The sequence below is a fragment of the Neodiprion fabricii genome, chromosome 6 (assembly GCF_021155785.1).
Source record: "Neodiprion fabricii isolate iyNeoFabr1 chromosome 6, iyNeoFabr1.1, whole genome shotgun sequence".
NCBI lineage: Eukaryota > Metazoa > Arthropoda > Insecta > Hymenoptera > Diprionidae > Neodiprion > Neodiprion fabricii.
In genome coordinates this window covers 8,470,320-8,489,044 of record NC_060244.1, presented here as the reverse complement: position 1 = coordinate 8,489,044, position 18,725 = coordinate 8,470,320, and positions in this window count along the sequence as shown.

The following is an 18,725-nucleotide window of genomic DNA, read 5'->3' as shown; positions in this document are numbered from 1 at the left end:
AATTTATCGGACGTTATCTGACGGACGGAAGGCTGATTCCATCCTCGACATGTCAAGCTTCTAGACTGAAGGCAAGTAGCTTTGTGAGGTTGTTGATGCGATGGCACAGTGAACCGGAAACTACTTTGACTTATTGAAATCCGTGTACGTCACCCTCGAAACACTTCGATGCATTTCTTCAACAGTGAAGAATGACTTATGTGACTCTAACTTTCATTAATACCAATGAAGTTTTACCGAAAATGCCATTGGGTCGTTGATTTTTTTTTTTTGGTTCAAAAATCGTGGAAGGATTCATTCACATCATACGCGTGACGTCGATATCGGTTTTGCCCGAAAGCACTGCGGATCAGCGTGTTAGATTTCGATTCGTGATACGCTTACGCGAAACAAAAACGCATATTAATTAATTGGATAAACGAAGTGTATCGGTATCGATATAACCAATGCAAGCTGAACAAGTAATCGATGCGAATGCAGGTCAATTGCTTATTTGTATTACCAGTGGTAAAAAGCTTCGCAATTTACACCGGAGTAGATTATTCCCTGTTAGTTGAAAGCACTTTCCATCAGGAGTTAAGGGAATTACCTGTCACTTGGTAAGTCTCAGTTTTTATGACCATGAAAGTTACCATGTATTTACGTCGTCGATATGTCTGGATGAAAAATTATAACAGAAATGAAAATGGTAAAAACGATCCCATGAAACAAAGAAATTTCGAGAACGACGTATCTGCTAATCTTTAGCAATTCAAGTCACGTCTGAACGTCTGTTTTATCAGAAGAAAAAAACATACAGTGTTTGAAAATCTTAGAATGAAAACTTTGGAGTAATATAATTAAGCAGTTGACAAAGTTCTGCGAGTGATCTTTAAGAAATTGAAAAATGACAGAAGCAAATTTTTCGAAGCAATAAGCGATGCTGGCTGCAAGATAATAACAACGATGACCGAGGTGAATAGAGAAAGAGAGTGAGTTTTGAAAGTCTGCAGTTGACTCGAACGGGGAAACAAATGATATTTCATCTCACCGGAGCAGGGAGGAAAGAATGTTTCAAGGAAGGGTGGATGAACGCGAGTACCGGTTTGCTGTGAAAAGAACTCCGTTACACTTGCGAGAAAACATCTTTTGACGTGTACAGAATACGATAGAATATCACGGCTAAAAAAAAAAACAATATGCTTCGCTTAAATTCAACAACATTTGAGATTTAAACGTAAACGCGAGTCTATTCCGAGTTTGCAAATTCTTCACGCAAATGACGAGATCTAAAAGCAAATTTTGTGTCAATTTGGCTGGGGAATGTGAATTCTAATTCAAGGAAAAGAAAAAAAAGATGGAAGAACGAGATAAAAAGACGGTGGCAAACGAGCATCTTAATCACCTTGAAGGATATGCTAGTCAACTGCTGAGATTTACGACAACTTACTAATATGGAAGCTAGGACACCGGAGTCCGGTTCACCTTTGAAAAGTACCCTATACGGCTTGCATCCTGAGCATAGATTCAATAGATAGCAATAAATTGTAGCCGATTAATTGAGTGTTCAAATTGAAAAGTTTGTTCGACGTTCTGACCTTCTTGGTGACACAAATCTTTTTTGTTTTTGTGGTTTCTTGTGTCATTGAAGGATCTAAATTTATCATCGATCAACGCGGTGATTCACGATAAGTATTCCGTGACGGACGAAACGATTTCACCTTCGTTTGGCCTGTATTATATCGTATTGATTTTTCTCAATTCAACTGTGTGAAAAAAAGTAATCGTGGTGTATAACATTTTATTCCTAGCATCCGAAGGGAAGTAATTGCAGAAGAAATTCGAACCAGAATCCGTACAAAATTTTCACCTGCGAACAAATGACACGTCGTATAATTCATTCGGCAGTCACGCCTCCGATTTCAAAATATAGAACGATACAACAATGCGATGCGCGTGATAAAATAAGGTGGCGATATTCAATCATCTGTTTGCACAAGACCCGAATGACAGAGTATTCTGGTTCAACTCGGTTACTCAGCCGAGATTGTGCCGGACTAGTTTCAAGCATCAGCGTTGTCTTCTTTCGTAATAACGATATATAACATAGTTGCGTAATCGTACAATTTACAACAATCAGCTCTGTATCTGGCGATAAATCGTTACGTTGAGTAAGTTTGACGATGCAGTTTGGATGTTAAGTGAGGCTTCAACTTCCCACCGTCACCGGCCGGCCATTCGATGATTAACTCAACCAGGGCGCGGCCTCTTGTTGCTTTGAACAAGAGCAAGCCTCGTTATATTTGTTTCGGACCGACTACAATTCCACTACTTCAACCGTAACTAGGAGGGCGAATTACGTTTATCGATCCTTCGGCGGCGAGGAGAGACCAGTAATTTTCTTGGTTCGTAAATTTTATCCCTATTAAGTCGCAACCTGTTTAACATTCTTTGGAATTCGAATAGAGCATAGTAAATTGCCACCGCTGAAAATGTTCATTGAGACGTGAAAGAAAAAAAAAAACCAAAAAAGGCGTGACTTTATTTCACTATAAAATGTTCTTTGAAGAGTTTTACTCATCAGTTGTGCATTTGCATTTTTTTTTTTTTTTTGACACAAATATCTTGGCGATTTGTAAGCGTTTATGCATGGAAAAGATTTATCGGATTAGACATTTTTTCAAAATTCCTGTCTGGACGGTGAATTTCATTGTCAGAGAAAATCGTTGTATATATTCGATGTGAAATGCATTTGATTATACGGTGTTTTGCATATTAAATTTTACATGAAACTTTGCCGCGAAATGTTGAAAACGCAGATTATTGGCTACAACGAAAAATGTTTAATATAAATCATTTTATTGGTGAATAAATTTGCAACGAGGGTAAAAATATTCGAGCTGTTTCTTGAATGGCGTCATAGACAAGCAGGTACGCTATTCCTCTCTCTCTCTCTCTCTCTCTCTCTCTCTCTATTTGCTTAGCTCTAACAATCGAGAACACGAGCAGAGGGAGCCTTCGTACACAGCCCGTACCTATTTTTTCTTCAAACGTGACCGAGGCCAACCAACGTCTGGTTATTTCAAAGCACGGGAAATCGCGAATTGCGAAATATGAATCTCCACCGAGTGCTGGCGCATAAAATATAGAAAATTCATTCCCACGAGTATAACCACGCACACCGAGAGTTGCCCACTGGCTAGAAAAACGAAAAAAAGGCAAAGGTAGAAAAAATTTTATACGATAAATAATACCTTGCATACCTGTAACGTTGCTTCAATAATGGTATACCCAATGTTACGAGGCATTAAAATTGTTATGGACATCGTTTGAACCCTTCATTGTTCGACGCAGCACGTTGAGTAAACACCTACTATATATACATATACATATTTATACTGCGTGATAAATTTTGCTTAAATCAATTATCACTTTAATTCTTCGTCGCGTGTTAAAAATTTTTACGGAATATTGGCGAGGAAGTTTCTAAAATTTTTGTTTTCACATTCTTATCTTCAAAGTATGACATGTATTGGGTATAGAAAAAAAAAAAAAAAATACTTCATTAGATGGTAAATACCTTGGAAACGAAACCGTTCCAAATATTATCCAGTAATTGAACGCAGCAGTTGTTCATCGGTTTGTAATTTCCGCACAATCGATGCCAAACCATTCGGCCTGGATTTTGGGGGACTTGACTGAAATGAAAATGAGAAATTCGTCCGAGCACAAAAACAGTCTTTAAGCGAGACAGCTAGCGACAATCGCTTTTTGATCGTTAAACTGAGGACATCGCCGGTACTCCACATTCCTATATTCAATTTATCGATGCAATTTCACTTTCAACGGCTGCATTACGGGTGATGAAATCCGGTCCGACACAGCAAGGCTGAACCCACGCCACCATTACATCCTCGAACCGGGCTGAGAGTGAAAGTAACGTCTGAACCGGTTGCACGGTAAACACTTGGGTCAATTCACGTATTACGTGTGTGCGTGTATTCGCAATAATCGGCTCGCGTGTGACTCCAGGCCGGGATTATGCGTTACGTCGATCGGATTTCATACCCCGCGATCCCTTTTTCCTCTTCTTCCCGAGACACGGTGAAAAGAGATTACAACAGGGTCGAAGGAAATGACTTTTTTCTATACTCTGATCGATTATTAAGATCCATTATCGGAGGTTGAAAACTAGTAATAGGATTAATTTAGGGGAGGACGATTCGGTATGAAATTTCTAATCGTAAATCTCGTCCGTCTAATACGAGTATTTCGTCAACCAGAAACCAGCCAGCGTCGGTATAACGCGTGTACAGGTAATTAATATTCAAACTGTTTGGTCAGCACGCAAATGGCGGGATGATTAACAGCCCCAGATTACCTATTGCCTACCTCCACCTCCACCTACCCTAAGCTTTGCCTATGAATAATAGAGAGAGATTTTCTAATTAAGATATTAAATTCTATTTTCAAGCATACCTCGACTCGCTAAACTAGAACAAAGGAATTATATTACCGTCAATATTCCGAATGCACAAAACCGCATTGCATTTACGCTGATACTTGTTAGAGAGTAAAATAGTGTCCATAACAAAATTTCATCGATATTAATATCGTAGAGAACTTTATTGTCAAACTAACCTACTATAGAATGTGAAAGAAATTTTCAACAATATTTTTTCATACACATTTATTTATACATGTATATATTAGGGTGTTTGAAAAAAAAAATTTCATTTAGGTATAAAACTAGTCCAGTTCAAATTTGAGCTCTTTATATTAACATTAAGACAATTCAGGTCCTTAAATAACTTTTGATCTTAAATAACATTTGAACGAGTGAATTTATCAGAAAATAGTAACAGACCTCTTTTGAAGAGCGTTCAATTCTCTACAAAAATGTATATGCGAATTTTCTGTACGACGCATCGTTAGCTGGTTATAAAAATAACAAGGAGCAAAAACCATTTTTCCCATATTATTCTCACGGAAATTAGAAAAGTGCAACGCGCAACTTCTTAATATTAATATCAAGAGCTCAAATTTCGACAGGTGTATTTTTATAACTAAATCGAACTTTGAACCCGTTAGGAAGAAAAAAAAATATTTTTAAACACCCTAATGTATATAATATATATAGATATATAGGGATTGCGATTTCAGAAAAACTGGGAAATTTTTTATATGATTATTCCGAAAATCCTCGAAATTTTACTTGATAAAATAAATATTCAGTCGGGTTGTACAGTGAAATTTTAAAGAAGAATAAATAAGAGAAAATAAATTCGCCGCGGCTTGCAGATCCGGCAGGATATAACGTGAATTTTTCAGTACCCAGAGAAGCTCACCGACAACTTCTTTATATCCGCAAAGCTACGCGCATTTAGTTCCACGTCCCAGTTTCGTTACTAGAAACGAGCCTCTCGCTCTGCTCCGCAGCAAAATGTCCGGATATAAGGTGGTCGAGCCCTCGGCAATCCCGAAGGGTGTAATTCGCATCCCTCGGCATGCGAGGATTGCGTCCGTCTTCCAGAAAGGAACGAGGGTAATTGTAACAAATTGTTTCTTAACGTCGAAGTGAAAAGCAGTCGGTTGACGGGTGGAATTTGTAAAACGCGGCGGGCACGCACGAGACGGAAAATTCTATTCGGCAGTAGGCGAATGTTTTCCAGAAAAGCTTTGAAAATTTTACCGCACCTAGATCCAAAATTCTTTGACGATTTTTAGAATTTATTTTTCTACCGCATCGTAACTACATCAGAGTATTTCCGGGCTTTGATTTGTTCGGATGAGAAAACGCATGAAAGCATTGAATAATCCCACCGTCATCGTCATAGCGCAAGCCCATAATTGAATTCCCGTTATTGAATTACTACATGCGGTGGAAAAATAGCAGCTATGCACTGGGAAATGGGAATTTCCGCATGACCGGGGAAACTTTTTTTCATCGTCGACGCTGCGGATTTTACTACAATTTACGGACGTTGAAATACCCGTTATTCAATGAAAGAATTGTGCGGAGGTGTAATATGTACATGCAGGGTATAATATAATTTCACGTATGAGTGTAAATAGTTTAACAAACTTTTAATATCGGTGTATCTCGAAGATTCTTTCGTGCACGGGGAAAAGTTTTGCGGGAAAATAAATTTTCCAAAAACTTTTTTTCGTTTGTATTCTTGCGTTGCCTCAGAACGTCAAAAAATTGAAAGAAACCAGCTTCGCAGTATCTGCTGGACGGTTTTCAAAAGCAACACTTGTTTTACGTGTCGTGAAAAGGCTGATGAAAACTATTTCTCTTGAAACAAACGGTTAGCAACAAGTGGGTGTCACTGAGGCTGGGCTCCGTGTCTGCCACGAAACAGCTTTGCATACTTCAATCACACCTCCTCAAGTAGAAATTCTCATGGGTAGACAAACGGTGAAGAAATTTGTAATCTTTGACAGAATTACGAAAAAGAATATACGTTTATTTTTATTTTCTTAAAGCTAAATACATTCGAACAGATATGTACGAATACTGTTGAAATTGTGAGATCAATGCACGGTACAAGTATAATTGACTTTGATTTCAATTGTTTGCATTACATAATTTGTTTCATTAGTTAACTACATCTCGTTACGTAATCCCGATCTAAACGTCGGTTAAAAATCTTTAAAATAGTCAAGAGTTCGGCTAACTTTGAGGAATGACCCGAAAAACCTTTATCAATACTTCAATATCATCAATCGTGAAATTGTATCCTGATTTTCTTTACATTTAAAAAAACTTTCTCGTACCGGAATTCTGCATGGTGAAGAAAATTCCGCAAAGACTCGAGCACGTGCAGGAATATACAGCCGAAGATCGGATCGACATCTTCTTCACGTGCCGACCGAACACTCACCTGTCAGGAGAAGCCGTGGCGTGATAACTGGGGATCGCAGATTAATTGAAATCCATAATTTCACGGAGAATGTGCCGGGATTATCTCTCTATACGTTATTTACGAGAGGTTAATCGGGAAGCCCGGCGTCTTTGCCGAGGGTTGTGACTACACGTTCAATCCGAAGCCCAAGAATCGAGGAACGCCTGCGTTTTACGTTATACGTGACATTCAACGTCGACGGTTCAGCCGGCAGAGGACCTCCCCTATTCCTCGTTAACGAGTGGCCTGCTCGTCGCATGAGCCAGCCTCCGTTATATACGGTAATTGCATTGTCCGATACACGCGGGTTTCAATTCTCCGCCATCGATTCAAACCCAGGCTATACAGTGGCGGCCATCGTTCCGCACCCCACACCCATGAATCTGACATAATGGCGTTGTTCTCTTCTACCAAAGTTGCACTCTTGCCACGGGCAGACTTCGTCTTGTCACCTTCACCCTTTCCAATTCGCCTGCTTCGTCTTATCATTCCTCCCGAACCTCAGCGTTCAACGAAGAATCGTCAGATCCCAGCTTGGGCCAGTTCGCAAGCTCACCGGAAGCTCGGCTGCTCATTTTTCGTCCATTCTGATAGTTGGCCAACTAACAGTCACGATTTATATTTGCAGTCCGAATCCACGAAGTTGATGCTGCGTGATTTTTCGTTGTTCAATGCGTATTTAAAGACACCCAGAGGTGACTTCGTCGACTTTGGACATCCGTTGTATGCATTTTTACAACGACGGAACATCGGAAATGGCTGAGGCTTGATTATTTACGGTTGAAGACTTACTTCGAGATGATACCTACTCGCGTGAATGCATCACGATGCATTCGCAATGGCAAACAAATAATAATAATGGGAAATGTGGGCTTTGATTATGGCCATCCAAAACTGGCTGCATTTTGTTCGCCAAGTGTGTGTGTAGGTGCAAAGTCCACCGTTTTCAATGTAAATTAAGCTCTCCGTTGTTTCAGTCTTTAGGCACTCAACTACGGAGTTTCACAACTTGCAGCACGTATGTACTTATGAATGCTTTATGTCACTTCAAACCCACGATAACTTTGTGCAACCGGGATACGTGTGTAACTTAAAATTAGCTTCACATAGCCCGTGTTGCTATGCAAGCACGTGCTCCGACACCCGACCGATATTTACTTATCTCACACTCTAAAACCTGCGACCAATGCCACGCGCGTTACTACGCGCACTTCGAGAGACTCGTTTCAACATTTCGAATACACTTTCACAGTATTGGCAATTTCTGCTTTTTAACTGAAATCGTTGAACTTCAGAATCAGCGCCGTTCGATTGTGAATGAATTATTTCATTAGGGAAGTTAGTGATTCGAAAGTCGCTACTTCTTCTTTGATCGTACTACGACTTATTTATTGGCACTTATCGGATTATCCATTCGTAAGCAACGATAATTTTCCTAGTAAGTATTTGTTCGATTTCACTCCGGGATAACAGATTTCGATCAGAAGACTGTTTTCTGCATTTTTACCAGCAAGCTTTCCTTCGTCACATTGATGTCATTGAATATTTAATTTTTTCCAGAATGTGACACACTGATTTTTACCGACAATTAGCAACACAGAATCGCCTATTGAATAAAAAAAAAAAACAATTTTCCAAACAGAACAAACCATCGCGTAATGAAATCGAACAAATCTACCTGAATTTTTACTATTTCGGAAGAGTCTGAAGCGAGAAATCAATATCGAAGCTCCTGTTCATAGTCTAAGTATATTTTGGTTATTGACATATTTAGGAATATCATCGTACCACAAAGAATTATTGATTCGATCAATGCTAAATGTTAAATAAAAAGTGGTAATTTTCGACTAACCAGTCTCTGAGACTCGAAAATTCATATTCGCGTGACGAAGTCTATGTTACAGTGACAAAACACGTGTGTAACAGAATACGGGTGCCTAAATAAGCTCGGATTCGATCCCAATCCTTCGATCTTCTAAGATAAGAACAGAAAAACGTCGTTTTGTTTCCCCGAGATGATCGGACGTTTTCAAGCCCTGTCGAAGAGCTTATTGTCCGATTGTTCCTGCTGTAGCAGCAACGAGATTCTTACCACAACTACAGCTGCGACGCACAAAGCCCGGGACCCTTGTCGAACGACAAGCCACCCACAAAGACGGGACAAGTGCTTAGACCCGACGTAAACATCGCCACGTTTTTCAGAAGCTCGGGGTAGAAGCAACTGGTCCCCTCGGCAGTCTCCAAGTCGTTGGTATTCCGGAGCTACGAATTTGTTTTGGTTACGGGGGATGGCGGCAGCCCCCTTTCAAACAAAAACTCACTTTCAAACACACCATGGAAGCGTATAATGGACCTTCGGAGATATGAAAACCGTTCGACCGTCTTCGCTTCGACGGACCGTAAGGTAAGATCAACTGGATACTGTTGTGTTCGCTGTGATTAGGAAGATTCGAATTTACCTCTAAACAGAAATTTGAGCTATGATGTGAGAGGTCGAGTACTGAGATCGAGTGGACTGGTCGACTGCTCTGCACGAGAGTTGGTTAGAGACTCCGGCATCGTATGCAAGTAGGTAGTTAGGTACATACGTGCCGGAAAGCAATATTAGAAAAGGATAGAAAAAGTTATCAAAAATAATGCTAAAGAAGTCAGGAAAACGGAATATGGAAAAAACCTGGCTCGCCAGTTGGTCGCCAGATTTTATATGACCCTGTGACGCTGGCCGAAGGCTACCCTTCGAGGTACCGCAGGATAGAGAAATTCGAAAAGTATGGAAAATAGCGAAATCAATAGAATGAACGGAAAGATATTTACAATCTAAGTGTATGGCATAGGCGTATGTAAAGACATAGTCACCACAATGTTAAATCCTTGTTTAACTAAAAAAGCAGACTAAACCTTACAAACTGATTTTGCGTTGCAATTACCAAAAAAGGATCGATGATAACGTAAAATGGTTAGGCGTACCTCGTTTTCAGTAATTCCAACAATATTCAAACAGTTTTTATTTCAACGATACCTGTTTTACTCAATTTTTTTTAGTTACTGTAACAAATGAAATTTTTCTCAGTGTGGTACACTTCATATTTTGAAAATTAGTGTTTACACGGGTCAAAGCATCGATGTATCATTTGTGCGGGCCATGACCTCGGATTACGGGTAATAAATATGTCCACAACTGGATCAAACGATGGTCACAGCTGGTACTACGGTGACCATAACCGTTGTACATCTATCCTACTGTGAATGATCACCTCTTCGACAAGCTGCTCAAGCTCATGAATGGCTTATAGCGAGATTAAAATGGTATTGAATATTGTTCGGATATTTCACCGTTGTATTTCCATCAAGACTGGTACTTTTCCTCTAGTCGAATCTCATCCCTCGCAAAGCCCGCACTAAAAATATCAAGTTTTCCCCGAACGTCACGGGTTATCAAGAAAATCGTAGTGCTTTCCGTACTTATTCCTGCTCCCTCGGAACTTGGGGCGAAGCAATATATGTCACCTCGCGTTATGGCCAGGTCATACGAGAAATACTGGAGGTCCCGTCGTTCGGTGTTGAAGGGAACGCCTCTTACCTCCTCCAACGAATGACATTTTTACGACGGCTTGTCTTCGGTAATACCCTACGTTCTGCCCGGTATATTCTTTTGTGCTCTAGAGTACTTTCGGATGACAATAGTTTTACCCTTATTATTATTATTATTATTGTTGTTGTTGTTGTTGTTGTTATTATTATTATTATACCTCCCGGTGAAAAACAAAGGTCTCTTCGCCTTTTCACGCTGCAAGATTAGGCACAGTGCGCCGGCTTGATAGTGAGAATTTCTTTTTCTTTTTGTTTTCTTACTCAGTAGCGATCTGAATGGTTTCTTTTTGGAAAAAATTTTCATCCTTTTTCTTCTGGCGATATTTTTTATGCTCAGGTCGAAGGTGACGTTTCGTATTGGAGCTAACGACGCACCTTTTATGGTGAAATTTTTAACAGCTTGTAGGTCGTACCGAATTCCCGGAAGGCTTAATTTCAACTGGATTTAAATCTTTCCAAAGAGGTAAAGTCCGTTTGATAATAATTAGCTTGTACAAAGCTTCTACCATCGTAAGCCGACCGTCGAGCATTTTATGGAATGTATGTGAGTCGCACAGGGGTAGTAACGAGATGGTCCCCGAACGCCCGGTCCGGGTATTTTGCGTTTGAAACGAGGCTTATTGCTTTCGAGAATTTTCCATCCAGATACAAGGCGAAACGTTACACGGTTATATGTTCGTTCGGAGTGGGTATTCCATTCCAGTATCTCATTCGCAACGGAGTTCGTTCATGCGTCATTCAATATATGGGGCATTCGACGTCAAATTAGCAGCCCGTGTACCTCACCCCCTTCGATTTTCATCATTTTTTAGTATGATGTTCTTAACAAAGCAAAAGATTCCCGGGAATTTTTACAGATTTTTTACAGCCACTGATGAAATTTGTCAAAAATTGCAAAACCAATTATGATAAAGGTATTTTTTTAAATCTGAAAACGTTAACACTGATTCTATGAGTTGAAATATAATTTTTGAGCACCACACGATAACGGGATCTCAAAATTTACGATTTTTTTGCCAAGCTTTCAGTTTTTCTAGGTCAGAATTCTTTATTAAATATTGAGATTCTATATTGTATGATGCTTAAAAATGAAAGTTTTTCGGATCTTTTAGGTTGACTTTTTCATAAAGGGTTTTTCGATTCTTTTCAAACTTCACCGATGGGTAGAAAATATGAAAACAATTCCGAGACCCTTTTGGGTCGGTAGGAATATTATACTAAAAAATTACTAGAATCGAAGATGATGAAGCACACGAGTTGCTAATTTGACGTGAAATGTCCCATGTATACATATATCCCGGCTGAATTTTTTTAATTTTAAACCTTAGTATTTTATAAATATATCGTTTTCAGTGGTTTTCTTCGTGTAGTCAGACATCACTCTCTGTGAAATTCGAGCTATCCAACTGACGATGACTCGTGTGTAATAAAATGATTATAGTAAATGTGTCTACAATTGAATTTGGATGTACAAAGTGCAGTGATGAAGAATGTGATGAAGAAAAAAAAACTGAATGACAATCAACGACTGTGGTTACTTGCCATGTAGATACAGTTTTCTTGCCTGGTAAGAATTTTAAGAAAAAGAGTTTCGGATCCTTGCCTCCGCAAGGCCGTCACACTCCGCGTGGCGTAACGATTATCCATTATCGGTGGGACCCTGAATCCGGAAGTTGGCCCACTGCTGCAACAGCCGGCAGTTAAACGCGCGATCAACCTGTTAATCGGTTCCAGAGTTTATACTACGAAAAGTAAATTCGGTTAGTTGAACCAGTGATGATAATTCTTTATCAGGGCCACTCGCCAGATCGTGGAATACGGAGTTCGTCCCGACGGTGACCTTGACGCTCGAACTTCCAACCCTTTTGGCAGATGCCGAGGATTTGCACGCTTCAGATGCAAATGTAATACATATAAGGAAGAAGCCGGCAATGAGCCAAGACGAGAAAGCTCAGACCCTCAACGCTGCCAACTCTGAAACGCCACGGCTATGATGGTGTGTATTTTCACGAGATCCGCGTTACAATACTCCTCGTCAGAGGAAATCAAATTTGTACCGAATCAGTTCGGAGCATTGAATTCAATTCAGCGTTTCGAGGTCGCGCTGAAAGGTGAATTATGCCCGTTTGACTCGGCGACGCCGACGAAGTTGCAGCGCGGAATGCGATATCAAGTAGCTTTAGACGCTCCGGATTGAACGTTCTACTGACAAAACTTGAGGCCGGTAAGTTTATTCGGTTCACGAATTATAAACACGTTTCCAAAGTGCTGAATGGACTTTTGCGCTGTTCAAAGTGAAGATTAATAGACCTCTCTAAGGGTGTCTCTTCCCTTGAAGTTTCAATTTTCAATTTCAACTAACATTTTTACCTATGACACGTTATTCACGCGTGACAATAAAATTTTTTGTATCATATTGCGCGATACGTTAATGGCTTATATTTTGCCTTCCCTTCTTTCGGTGACAGAACATGACTTCAGTATTTATCAAACTTGATGGAAGTGTTTTCAGGCTGTTACCGTTCCTTGAATGCTACGTGAAAAAGGGGCATGTTCTGATTATACAGTCACATCGCAAATGTAATTGGAGTGAAAAATTACCGATGCGTTCCAGCCGAAAGTTTCATCATGATCATTCAAGTTTTTAACTGTTTTTTAAGGAATGATTCAAGAGTGTCAGATGGTTCGCGAAAAATGGCAGAATAGTCGTAAAAACCCGATTTGAATTCGTGACAAAACCCGTAAAAGCGCGAACCGCGATATTTTCAAGAATGGTGTATTAATGAACACCGGAATATCAGTGGTGCGGTTCAAGTCTATTCCGAGGTGGCATCTCAGCAGCGGAAGCTGCGGGCTGGTCAATCCACATTGCAGATTTCGGTTATTCAGTTTGAGCACTTAGCTGATGGGAGAGTGAAGTCGGTAATCCAGCAATTCGTGGGCCTATTGAATCCCATTATGCCACCTTCGGTATTGGGAAGCACAAACACACACCCTGTAACACAGGATCTATAGCGAAGTACGAGGAGTGCAGACAGTGGGTTAGCACTTCGGTGGCATACCGGCGTAGTGTGGTGGCAACAAAGTGTCGGAGCCACACGTAGCATAAACGTCGAGCATTGTGGAAGGTGAAAAGGTCCTCGTACGTGGTGCGCTTTCATCGCCGTTTCCCTTTCGCCTCACGCCTAGAAAACAGCATTCAAAGTAAAGTTGACATTCGAGGTAGAATTTTCACGGCAACACCGTCTCGAAATAAGTTTTATCGGTTGTGTCGTTGACTCGTGAGTCGAACTTGAGTGGAAATCCACGGTGGCTGATGAATACCACAATCCGGATTGAACGGTATTTGTCAGCTCTCGCACCGTGCAAGGGTGAATATTCGATTCGGTTGTGGCGAAGCAATTGACGAGCACAATGTTCCGCCAACTTCATCACTGGCGGATAGTGAGGTTCAACAAGCAGCGCGGTGTCGTCGATTTATCATAGCAGTCAAATTAATGGAATCCCATTTGTGACGAAGGAAACCTCGATTGTCAATCTAGACTGTTTCCATTATCTCACCGAATATGGGAATATAAACTGATCGAGTAGACAAACCGATTAGAAATTCCAATCACACGATGAGCACGTAACGAAAACATCAACCCTTAATATTTGCCAAACTGTGATTCTTTGAATTTTTGCTTTATTGATCACGGTTTATACGATTCAGCGAATTTCGGCGGCGGCGGTTTTCGCGGCACAAACGGTTGTGCAACCCAAAACGTTTCCAAACAGATTACAGCCGAGGCTCCGCGTGACGCTGCGATTGCAAAAACACCGCTGATGTCTTCATAGGCTGAATCGCCACGGAAATTACCAGATCGTGACTGGAATACGAATCTTCAAATATCTTTCTTCGCCATATGGGGTGGTTGCTTGACTTGCGTAACTCGTTCGCAAATTGCGTAACCTTGTTTTTCTCGATTTTCATCCCTCACGCGTCGCTTTCATCTTCCGCCCTCGACAAAGCTGCGGTATGTACGTCGTGTCAGGAGAAATACATTTTGAATTTTCATACGTCACAGGCACCTGAACTCTTCAAGAACCACCCTTTCGTTTTTCGTTTCTATTTTTTATCTTCACCTTAAATTGTTCGGCTAGAAGTTCTTCAAATTCTGTGCGTCGAATACTAAACAGAACGTTAAAGCGAGGACCGTGGATTCGCAGTTTTTCACAAACAACCGAAAATACGATCTCTTAATTCACTCTTAATCCGCCAGGATGAAACGAGACGCGATAGGCAGAATGCGTAAGAACCTTGCATTCGCTTCGACGTCCCTTTTCTCTCGAAGATTACGGCACGAGCTGCTTTCGTGTTACGCATCCGTGACTTTCTTCATTAATATCAGATCGCAAAGCGCCCCCACGAAAGAGGATCACAACGATATCATCTGTCGACGCGGGCGACCCGAACAGCTGATATTGTAATCTGCACGCGGTTCGCCCGAATTTTTTATTTTTTATTTTTTTCACAACGTTTCTAACCCCCGTTTTTTCAGTAAAAAATTACATTGAAATATGATCGTGGAAAATTTTTCGAAAGCATGAAGCACCTCGGTCCGAATTAACATTTCACGATGCAGTTCATGGTGTAACAATGCAAGTCCTATGCATCTGATAGACGATCTGAAACTAGGAAAACACTCGATTTAAAAAATCGTGTAGCTAACTCGACGTGAGTAGTTGCGATTGGTGCAAACTATCGATAAACTCGATAGGTGAGAAAATCGGGCTAATTTGAGAAAGTTTCCCGGTGTACATTTCGCTATACATGTATCGGTTCAAACAAGAACACTGACAATTTAACATGGTCATTTAACAAACGCTTCGAGTCATCTCTGTTACCGATGTCTACACTTATGCAGAATCCTGCAAGATCTCTCCACCGAAGAAAAAAAGATATTCGAACAATGAATTCGAAGAGATCTACATACATGTTACAGAATTTGCAAAAAATCTGACTGTGAAAATCAACAGAATAAGTTTTCACCAGTGACGGTAATAAGCCATCGAAATTGAATGGGAATTTCTGTTGTAATTGGATGATTTGCATTTCGTGACACGACTCATAGGGGCTGTTCTTAAAACACGCGACGCTCATTTTCGAAATATTTGACCCCCCTTCCCTGTGACTTTCATTTACGGAATATTCCATACCCTCGCAACTAACCGTGACGATAACACAGATCCCCCCCCTAACAGCTTCACGTTTTTTATGAACGACCCCACATCGAAATTCGGCACGAGACGCTGGTTCGAATTTGACCGAGCGTCGTATATGTGTATGATACTTACGTGATATACAAAATTTAAATCGATGAGGTCGGAGTCAGCAAGTGTGTACATATCTTCTTACTTTCGATTACATTGATATTACATCTGAAGAGATTTAACCTGAAGCCAGTTACGATGTAACAAGCAAAGTAGGTATGGTTTTTCGGAAAGTGTGGATTTCCAATATGCGAATGATGGATCGACTATGTACCGCAGATTCGGAGATAACGCAGAGATTTGACTCGAGAAAGTCACGCTCAATTATTTATATAAACTTATAATCGAAGGGTATAAGAACGGAGTGCTCTTTCGATGGAGCAGCAGATATAATACGAATTGAAACCACCAGCCCCTTCAAACGGCAAGCCAGCACACCTCCGCGTTCATCTGCTTCACTGTCAAAGAAAATTCACCCTTCGATCGGAGCCCAGTAATATACTATACATATATACTACACTCAGGTACGCGACGGGAAAATTAGCTGCCATTGTAATATCGCATGAAAGAGAATTCCAGCCCTTTAATCTCACAAGAGCTTGTACGAAGTCGTAGAAAGCACTGCACCATCCAAAGCTCGACCTCAGATACTACTGTATAATTATCACAATATCGTCAGACGCGGAAAAACACTTCACTTCCTTTGAATCTACTTGTATTCAGGTCAAGTCACTCGAAGTCATTCAAAGTTCTCTGGGAATCAACCTACAACGGTAAATCGTTACGTCATAATTCTCCTGCAAGCTGGGATAAATTTGCTATCGGACTGACATTGACAGCTTCTTACTTTTGTGACTTTTCGTAACAGTTATGCTGTAACACCGTTTGGTTTAAAACCTCTCATTTTGAGTATCGGAAGAAAAAACACGACATGAACTGGAGTCCGGAAAAAGTGGTGGTAAAATACAAAAATGATGGTAGAATAACGAGAACGATTCTCCCAACAACAATTTAACAATTTACAACCAAGCAACGGGGCTGCAATACCTCCATTTGTTAGCTGCTGCTGTCAGCCTGCACCAGCCACAGCCAAAGCTACGCGAACATTCGGCTTGTTCATCGTGACGCGTGGCTCCCCAGAGACAGCTCAACGTTTCCCGGGTGATTGACACAAATTTTAATTGCAAAACTGCGTGCGTCGTGCAGAATTCTACGCGTTTATATCACGACACAGATGTGCATAACTGTACTCAATCGCAGAAGTTTGACGTGCCGGGCGTGAGTCTCACGGAGGAGAAACCGTTTCAGCAACTAGCACTGAAAAGTTGCCAAGTGGTATACCTACGTAGTTATTCAAGAAAAGATCGGGAAACTGATGCGATTTGTAAAAATTTTCAGATTATACACATGGGGTGATGACTGGAAATGATCCTCAGAAATGGTTCCTAATCGGTCGAAGAATAAGACAAGAGCTACCGATAAAGAATCTCGACCATGCCCGAGTCGAAATTTAGACCCTACCCTAGAGGTTTTAAAAATATCCTACTTTGAAGGTAAACGTGGAAGAAACGGAAATATCTGCCAAGCTTAGGTCTAGAATAGGTTCTCTTTTCAATACAGAGTTAGTACTCCACCAAACGTAAGAATCGCAGGCGTACACGAGGGTATAAATTTCGACTCTGGTGTATTCTGAACTCCACGAACGGTGTAAAATTCATCTCTGTAACACCGCGGAATGACTCGGCAAAAGTTTGTCGGTAGAGAACGAGTGATTGAAATCCGCGAAAGCTTGTGCAAATGTAGTAGTGACGTTTTGTGGATACTTAGGTGAGTAGTTCGGGAATTTGCATGCAAAATAGCAAACAATGAAAATGGGACCTTGACGCTCGGTCGGATCCAGTTTGGGGCTTCCTAACCGTCAAGAGCTCACGCGCTTAGAATTTTCCCTACCTTTTGTATAAGAGAGGTACCGAAAGCTTTAACGAACTTCATGAATTATTTACCATTTAATTCTCTGTGTCACGCGGAGCGAGGAATCGCTGAAATATGCATACGTCCTGCGGCAATAAGAATGTTAGACGAGATCAAAGGATTTGTTTGTGCGCCAACTCGCCTTCTCCGTTGCCTTTATTACGCCGCTGTTGGTCCGCTTCTATAGGTTTGACACCACTGATTGCCCCAATTGTGTACAACGATTTTTTTCGGATTAACGATAACAACAATAGAAAATCACGATGAAACACCTAGAGAATTTTCAATTGTCATTGTCACTTCGTCAAGTCACAAACTTCCACATTTGCGTTACCCATTTTATTCCACACCGCTGCAGTTTAATAACTCATGATGAGAAATCAAACCAATATTCAACCTATCATTGATTAAACACACTGTCCAAAATAACAGCGACTGTATGAATGTATGAGAAAATGAAAAAGGAAAAAAAAAGACTCAGTCCAAGTCTTTTTCGAGTTTCGCGCCGAGCGCGTTGAAACAATTTCGTTGAATGACCGACACTTGATGACTTCTGCAGCCGGACAATTTCACCCCATTCACACGCTACTGATAAGGACAATGAGGAAGGGTTTACTAAACTTTTTCACACAGCAAACACTCCTCGAGTGTTGTCTCGCGCGAAGGGCCACCTCTGGAATCAGTTCTTGAACAACCCCCATCCTCAGGGGAACCTCAAAAGACTTAGTCCTCGACAAACACTGGGGTGTATTCACTGATAAAGAAACTGAGTCACCCAAGTAGGCGTCTCCGTTAATGCCATCAACAGACAGAGGAATTTCATCAATCGACGCAGTGTAGAAGAATAGAAATCATGACCTACGCGTATTTGTCGATTCAGGGAGACGAATGGTACTGGGAAAGCAAAAATGTGAGTATCAAAATACGAAATTTTAACTACACGTGGTCATCGACGACGATTCTGCCCTGGTGGAAATAATTTCGACGCCTGGAGAATTTGATTTTACGACTAAGTAGAGAATT